This window comes from Camellia sinensis, chromosome 4 (assembly GCF_055761805.1).
Source record: "Camellia sinensis isolate YWXY chromosome 4, ASM5576180v1, whole genome shotgun sequence".
NCBI lineage: Eukaryota > Viridiplantae > Streptophyta > Magnoliopsida > Ericales > Theaceae > Camellia > Camellia sinensis.
Genome location: NC_138964.1, coordinates 77,528,655 through 77,537,137, shown reverse-complemented (window position 1 = coordinate 77,537,137; position 8,483 = coordinate 77,528,655). Strand labels below are relative to the sequence as shown.

The 8,483-nt window shown below is 34.4% G+C and overlaps 1 long non-coding RNA gene across 1 annotated transcript; it reads right to left on the bottom strand.

Annotated features, from left to right (window-relative positions):
• Window positions 1–1,418: 1,418 nt before the first annotated feature.
• LOC145823371 (uncharacterized) lies at window positions 1,419–3,137 on the bottom strand. The gene is made up of 2 exons (XR_014365653.1): window positions 3,030–3,137; window positions 1,419–1,698 (listed from the first exon to the last, which is right to left on the bottom strand). It is a non-coding gene; the product is annotated as an uncharacterized LOC145823371 (long non-coding RNA).
• Window positions 3,138–8,483: the final 5,346 nt, after the last annotated feature.

Sequence of the window (8,483 nt, the reverse complement as noted above, 5' to 3'; positions counted from 1 at the left end):
TATGTTTGTGAAAGTATACAAAGAAATTTTTTAGTGTGTTATATTGAAGTGTTACGTTATTGGAGTATTACATTAGAGTGTTAGGTTTTTGTTCATAATGTGAGATTGGTTCTAGAATGAGAGAAGATCCAAAACTTCTATAGTGCAAATTGCTCAAATGTGTAATTTTACATTTTGAGAAACTCACTTTTGTCCCTAAAAAATTAAATTCAAACATGAAAGTGACTACCATTTTATGTAATTTCCGCTTTAATGGGACCCTTGAGTTCATATGAAAAAAGAGAGGACTAAATAGTTCATAAGATCACATTTTGGGATTTATTGGTGCTTCACCCATTTCTCAAATAGAGTTTATATAAAATTGATTATTATAATTGAAATTGAATTTATATAGAACTTTATATGTAAATGGAAAAGGCATGTTGATGTGGGTTTTTTAGAAAAAAAATAAAAAAGTTTTTAGAATGTGCCACCTAAGCGAAGGAAAAGCACTACTTTTAATAATATATATATATATATATATGATAATATCTTCAAATAAATTAAGAACAATATGGGCTTTGTTTGGCTATCTCAGTTGGGATTAAAAAAATACAAAAGACAAAATAAACTAAATAATTTAATAAGATAAAATGTCACATTCAAATAATAATAACTTCATTTTTTTTCTCACAAAATTAAAAAAAAAAAAGTCAAAAAAAATTCTCAAACGAACTTTTTAGTCCCAAGCTAAAAAAGTTCAAACTGCAAAATGCCAACTAAAAAGGTTTTTGTCAAACGACAACATAGTGTATATGTATTCGTTCAAGTAATTCACATATGTAAATACAAATCTCTTTTTACACACTATTACCTACACACTATATCTTTTGGAACAAATCTCTTTTCCCACATTGTTCATCATCACCATTATAATTTAATACACTACACTCATCATCTTCCCCATTACAATCTTCGCCATTATTTTTCAAACTCAAAACATAATTACTTCTGAAGATTTGGGGTTTTAAGAACATTGAGGACATTGATTTTGAAGATTTGCACACTATTGATGACACTCATATTGTTGATTTGAAACATTACAACAATGAAAATGTTAGTTTACTTTTTTATTTATCTCATTCGTATAGATGATGGTTTGTTCGTTCGTCACATATTTGAACAACCAGAGTTAAACATTTATGAAATGTTCAATTATTTATATTTGAACAAAATTATTTTGTTCAAATTATTAAGGTTAATCAAATATTAAATGTTCACATAAAAAATTGAACATTTTGATTGTTGTCACGCCCCAAACTCGCCCCTAAAAGTTCGGGCATGACCCATACAGAAACGGACACTTAACCTACTATACGTAATATATGGGGCCTTGGCGGAAGCACTAAAATTTAACATAATAACAAACTCCATTGAGCTACCTCTAATATGCCAGGATCACATGCATCATATACATTATAATAACCAGTCACAGGCCAAAATTATACTGTGAGCATCAGTCATATAGATATACATATACAGCCCCAGCCCTAAGATTGGGCATATGCAAAAACATTGAAGTCATGTACATTTAACCTTAAATGAGTAATCAAAAAAACAAGACAATGTCTTAACAAAGCTTCACAAAACTGAGTGATCTCGCTTAGTGCCTGGACTCGTAAAGGTTGACAAAAGGGGACGAATGTCCTGGTTGGTTACCTACAGGAGCAGACATACGGAGGGTGAGCCAAGCTCAGTGAATAGTAATACATAAATAAAATACTGCTTAACTTGAAACATTGTATAATAGAAATACACGTGGATTCGTAACATCTCAATATTTATTGAACCATAAATTGTGTCTAATATGCTTTGGAAATAAGTGAGGATAGACATACGAACTAAATGCAACTTTTCAAATGTTCCTGAAAATGGGTCTCCGCTCGAGCGGACCATGCAATTTCTAAAATTCTACAATGCCAAGTAAAGTTCCAACCTGGTATTCAAAGCTTCAAACATGTACTTTCGTATACTAATGCAGCATTCACAATGCGAGTCTGAATCTGTTCTTATTCATTATAGACTTAGATCTTATCATGAAACATATTGGCTTGAATATAATGGTTTGGATTAATATCCTTGTATAATGTGGCACAAACCCTTAATCATGGTGGCACGAAGCCCACTAACATAGTGGCGGCGCAAGGCCCTTAGATACTTACCAAGCTTCAAAAGATATACTTACTAAGCTTCAAAACACATACTTACTAAGCTTCAGAACATATACCTATCAATCTTTAAACATATGCTTACCAAACTTTAAAACATATACTTATCAATCTTTAAACATATGCTTACCAAACTTTAAAACATATACTTATCAATCTTTAAACATATACTTACCAAACTTTAAAACATATACTTATCAATCTTTAAAACATATGCTTATCAAACTTTAAAACATATACTTAAGCATACAATGCAAAGTCCACATGATTTGTCTGAGTCTGTTTCACTTTATAGGCCCTTTCTTGAAACATATCAGCTTGAACATAATGGTTGGCTTAAAGCCCTTGAATGGTGTGACATGAGCCCTTAAACATTGGCATAAAGCCCTTGGAAGGTGGCATAAAGCCCTTGAAAGGTGGCATAAAGCCCTTAAACATTGGCATAAAGCCCTTGGAAGGTGGCATAAAGCCCTTGCAAATTGGCATTAAGAATGCCCTTGTAAATTGGCGTTAAGCCCTTGTAAATTGGCATTAAGAATGCCCTTGTAAATTCTTGTATGAACTCAAGAGGTGTCTCACACGGGTTCTAGCGGTGACTCACAATGTAGCACTTAGTCCCGTGTAGCACTTTGTTTCATAACGTAGTTACTTCCATCGTATGGCCAAAGGCCCATAATCTTAAAGAATGAAAACACTTCATTTTTCCTCCTTTCTTTATATACACACATCAAAACATAACGTAATTACATATCGTGTATAAACAAGGTGTTAATGACAATCATTAGCTATATATATGAAGCAGATAATGGTACTACTACTCACAGTGCTATAACGGAGTGCTTGTCCTTCTCAGGTTATGCCCTACACATGTAAACAACTTATACATTAAGGGCATCAAACACAAATTCTAGAAATACTAGAGGGTTAAGCACATAAAACAGAGCAAATAATATTTTGCAGCATGAAGTTTCAAACCTACTTCTCCAACTCAATATATATATATATATATAAAAGATTACTAGTCTTACAAAATACATTATGGAATTTATACCCATTCCTCTTCTATTCAAAGAAAGAAAGGATTTTTATGAACATTTCCATGTTCCCCAAAACTCCTTAAATTTGTAGTGTTTCCACTAAAAACCAAACATTTCCCCATCCCCGTAAGAAATCCTATTAAATCATTCTCTTGATTTAGTAATTAAGCAAGCCCACAAATATTTAGTAAAATGATTTGAGATTAAACCCATTCTTGAAAACTTCACATTTTAGGTCACAAAAATTAATATCAACATAGTCAATACCATCCCACATAATCATCACAATTCAACATATCTCAAAAGGAATTCTTAAATTCCATTTCAACATTCCATAATCGAATTTATATCATCCACATTATCAATAAATCTTTTCCCCCAAATTTCCCCTTTATTAAAACATAATTCACAATGCATTTAACAAAGCTCAATCGCAAAGTTTAAACATAATTTTCAAACATAACCAAATTCCAATTAAATTTGAACACATCTAATTCAACCTACCACTTTCATGATTCAACTATCAATTTGGGCCAAATCATGGATTATTATCAAAAATCAACCTAGGGTTTCTAAGAAATCTACAAATTTCAAATAAAATTTTAAATCTTCTTAACCCATTACTTTTTATTTCAAATCTTCCCATTTATTAGGCACCCTAGGTCCAAAACCCATAAACCATACTCTAAACCCCATAATAGAATCCCAACATACCTCAAAAATTTCGAAATTCCATTCGGTAGAAAGTGGTGATCTCCTCTTATTCTCCATCCTTGATGCAAGATCCATGGTTGATTTATTGAGAAAAGTGGAGGAAATCAAGGTTTTGGGAGCTAGGGTTTCGGACATGGAAGAGGGAAGAAGAAGAGAGGAAAAGAAAATCTAAGAAATGACTCAAAAATCACGTTTTTGAGCTGCTGCCCCGCACATCGCCGCACATGCGCCGCATTTCCCGCACGTGCGGTCCTGCTTCCAGCACAGATATGAAAACTTCAAACATGCGTAACTCTCTCATCCGGACTCCGTTTAAGGTCATTCTTGTGTCCAAATTGTAGCCCCGAAAATAAGCTTTCCCATGGTTCTAACCTCACATCCAAATTCTAAATGTGGAAAAAGAAAAGGGCAAAAGAGTAATAGCTGATCGTGGGCGATTTGGTCGAATTAAAGTTTTTGGTCCAATCTTACCTCACCATCATATTACCACCACAATCAATACCCCAAAATAAAATAGGGAGGTTCCAAATACACTAATAAAAATGCCATAGATATAAATCACTTGTCACAGAAAGCAAGTAAATACACAGAATAACAGATCGAAAATATACTAGAAACAGATATGAGGGTCGGGTTATTATAGGTGTGTACCTGTTTATTAGTTTAGGGTTAAAAAAGAAAAGTTATGGGGTGAACTAACGGTCTAAAAATTATTATGTATGTGTATTGTAATACCCCGAAATAAATAGACATTCCACACCGATATAATATTATTAAACATGTGGAAACTCAGTATTAACATGCATTTATCGAACTCATCATTCTACAATAGGAATTATGGGACGTCATTAACATGAAATAAGATCTTATCTAAACAAGTTACTGCCTTACAGGCTACAAAATTTCAGGGCTTTGATCGGTTACAAGAAATGAGTTACAACTCAATACAAAGGAACCCGTAACTTAAATTACAACAAAATAAACAAAGAAAACAATAAATATGAGCCTCAAGCTCCAAGATTCTCCCAATTCATCGCCTTGGCGGAGGCACACCAATTCACTTGAAAATTGTTTCCCTCGTAGGGTGAGCATAAAGTCCAATAGAAATAAACTTAACGACATGTATGATAACAACGCCATATGGTGTATGAATATGAAATGCCGTGGTAAAACATGTATTTTTTTCTTTGAAATAATGCAATGCGAGATTTCTAAAACATCTTTCCTAGTATTCTTTCAAAACGATCAAGTGGTAAATATAATGAATAAATCTTCAAGGTTAGTGTTCATAATAGAAAGCTATACAAGCTATCTATGCCATTTTACCAGGATTATCCGAATGGAACGACACCTACCGCGTGGGTTTTAGGTCTTATATCATGGACATATAGGCCAAATTGATTTTGCTTTAATAGCCCCTTACAGCTTTACCACTTTATTTATCCTTCCAATAATACAATACATGCATTTCAAAACAATAATACATTTTCAAAACATGAAATCTCCAATTACAAACCCATGATATGCTTAATGCGATGTATGATTTGTAAATCATTTCCATTTCTTAGTCCACATGCAATTTCTACAACAATCAATACAACTCTCCACCGGTTGCCAAAAAAATTATCTCTAATGCCATTATTAAATGAATAATAATAATATTCAAAATCATAACAAAACCAAAATCCCAACGATTTATACAAAATCTCCTGATTCCCAAAAACACATTCACACTCCTTACGAGCCTTATGAATCTCAACCGTAAATATACAATTTTTCCAAAACCATTCACATTGTTTCCCATCAAAACCACTATTTCAAAAGAGTAACAATACCCAGCATTTTCCAATGGTTCAAAAACATTTCTCAAATGAACCCATTTCAATCGAAATCTCACAAAAATTCCAATGTATTTCCCTTCCATAAAATGTCCAATATCCTAGTTTTTCACAAACTTTTAGGGACCTTCAAAACACAATTTTCTACAAAATCTCCTTATAGAACTACTAGCTTACAAATTTTAAACCACAACCGAAAACAAAGCTTTCCCCCCCCAAAATTGATGCATTTAAACAATATAACCAAAACCTAACTTTTCACAACCTTAAACTATCAAAAATAGCAGATAACGAAGCTAAAAAGCATGCACACCGATAAGAAAATCCCTACCTGAACTCCATAAGAGCAAAAAGACCAAAAACCCAAAAATTCAACGATCGACGAAAACATGAACTTTTTAGCTTAAAACGAAGCCCTCAACTTCCTTTATACTAAAGTCTAAGGTAGTAAGGGTGAGAGATAATTTAAAAGAGATGAAATCAAGGTTTAAAGCTCAAAATGCTCAAAAATGGCGTAACATGAGAAATAAAAAAGAGAAGATGGGATCAAAAATAGATATTTGCAGCTTTTCTGGGTATTTATAGAATGAACACATTGCGGGTGCGAACTCATGACCGTGGTCGTGACCTACCTAGGTGGCACAGTCGCTGGCGTGAACACCCTAACCGCGGGCATGTAGACACCCCATTTTTGACCGTCTGTAAGACTTGGGCACCTTAGGTTGATCACTCGATGATGAATTAGTATGCTGTGCAAACGTCAATTTCTTCAGCGAGAAGCCTCGGTTTTGAGTTTCAAAGCCTAAAAACCTTGCACCCCCTTTGAGCCAAAACCTAATTTTTCCACACTTGACCACCTAGAGGCCTGCGGACCAACAGGTGGCTGGTTGGCCAAAAATTGGTGGCTGACCTGCCGTCCCCTACCTAACCGGCCAGCCATTTTTCCTGGTAGAACATATAGTTGTTGCCAGCTGTCCCTCCATGTGTATGCACTGTGCCAGCTCGCTCAATACAGATATTTCCGAGATAGCAACCAGTTTTTCTATACATACTTTACCATACCTTATGTTTTTAGGTTAGAAAAAATTACCAAAGCTCAAATTCTTGCAAATCACTCACACTCTCTCTCTCTCTCTCTCTCTCTCTCTATCTTGCAACACACATACACTACACCAATAACCAAATATTTGAGGCTCCTTGCTGAGGTTTTTGAGCTAAAATTAAGCTCTTGAGGGTGATCACTTGTGGGTTTGTGGATCAAAGAGTAGCCTCTCTTCAAGAGGTATAACTCTTGCCTTCTTTACATTACTTCTTCTCTCTCTTTTCTTGCTGTTTTTGTACTGTTTTTAAACTATTTTTATGGGCTGAAACTTGTGACTTAAAGCTACCAAAGGTGGAGGGGTTAACTACCCTTCTTTGAACCTTGTTCTCTAAGCTTTTGTCCTTATCTTTCCCACTTCTTTCTCAACTTTTGGCCATTGATTTTTAAAGTTTTAAAAGGCTAAAATATATGGTTTTGAGGTCCAAAAAGTGGAGGGATTAGCCACTCCTCCTTAGGTTTGCTTACTAGCTTTAATTCCCTCTCATTTTTGCTTTTTTTTTTGGCTTTTTCAAGGTATTTCTAGCATTGTTTTTGTGAGTTTTAGGACTGTTTTAGTGTGTTTATTTCATTTATGTTTCGTATAGTATGCTGGTAATGTTGTAGTCCTTATAGGTTTGGTGGTTTAGGCCTTAGACACCAACCTATTTGAATTGATATTTTTTATTTTTATTTTTTTATTTCATGGCTTTCATATACATGTATTCACTCTTGTAATAACCATCTCTGCACCTTCCCTCATTTCTTGGTTTTATTTGTTTGAGAGTCATTTCAAACGAGTGTTGTTTAAGGCATGCAAAAGAGACCTTCCATGCTTAATGGTTTAATCTCTTCGGAAGTTCATTACCTAGGTATTACATCTCTCTCATGCCAAGAATAACTTCTTGTTTGACACTTCTTTTCATTAGTGGACATAACTCTCATTTTTTGGAGTAAAATGATTAAAGAATGGAAAGGTAATTAAAAAGGGCTAATAAAATTGAACTAAAATGGTAACAAAAGTAATAAAATTGGTTGGGGTTCAATCGGACGTTAATTGAACCTATTACGTCTCGAGTCATTACATACTCATCGGTGATGTTAATAATTTGAGAAGCGATGTCTACCACTTCCCTAAAAAGGTAACTCCATGATAGAGAGGGGGTTTCGTTGGTCTTTATTTCCATTTATTGAGACTTTCTCCCATCGATTCATAGATCATCACGCAACGAGTTTATGTCAATTGATGGTTTAAGAATTAAGTCTACCCCTCCTTTGATCTGTTTCATGATAGGGAGAGGCAAAAAGGACAAACATTCCCTGAAAACACTCTGTTTGTACTTTGTTTCCTTTCTGTTACAGTAGGGTAGACCCCCAAAATAGTGGACGGCCGGCCACCTGTCCATCCGGCCGACCACTTTATTTTATGCAGGCAGTACCATTTTTATGGCCGAACAGAGTAGAGGCTAGGGCTAAAAGAAATTATTTTTCTAACTATAAAACAGAACAGTTCTGGCAGCAAAACAGAGGTGTTTTCGGGTGGATATTCCCCGATCATGCATACTCGCTTCTCTACTTCCCATGGTTCATGAAATTAATGCTAATTAGT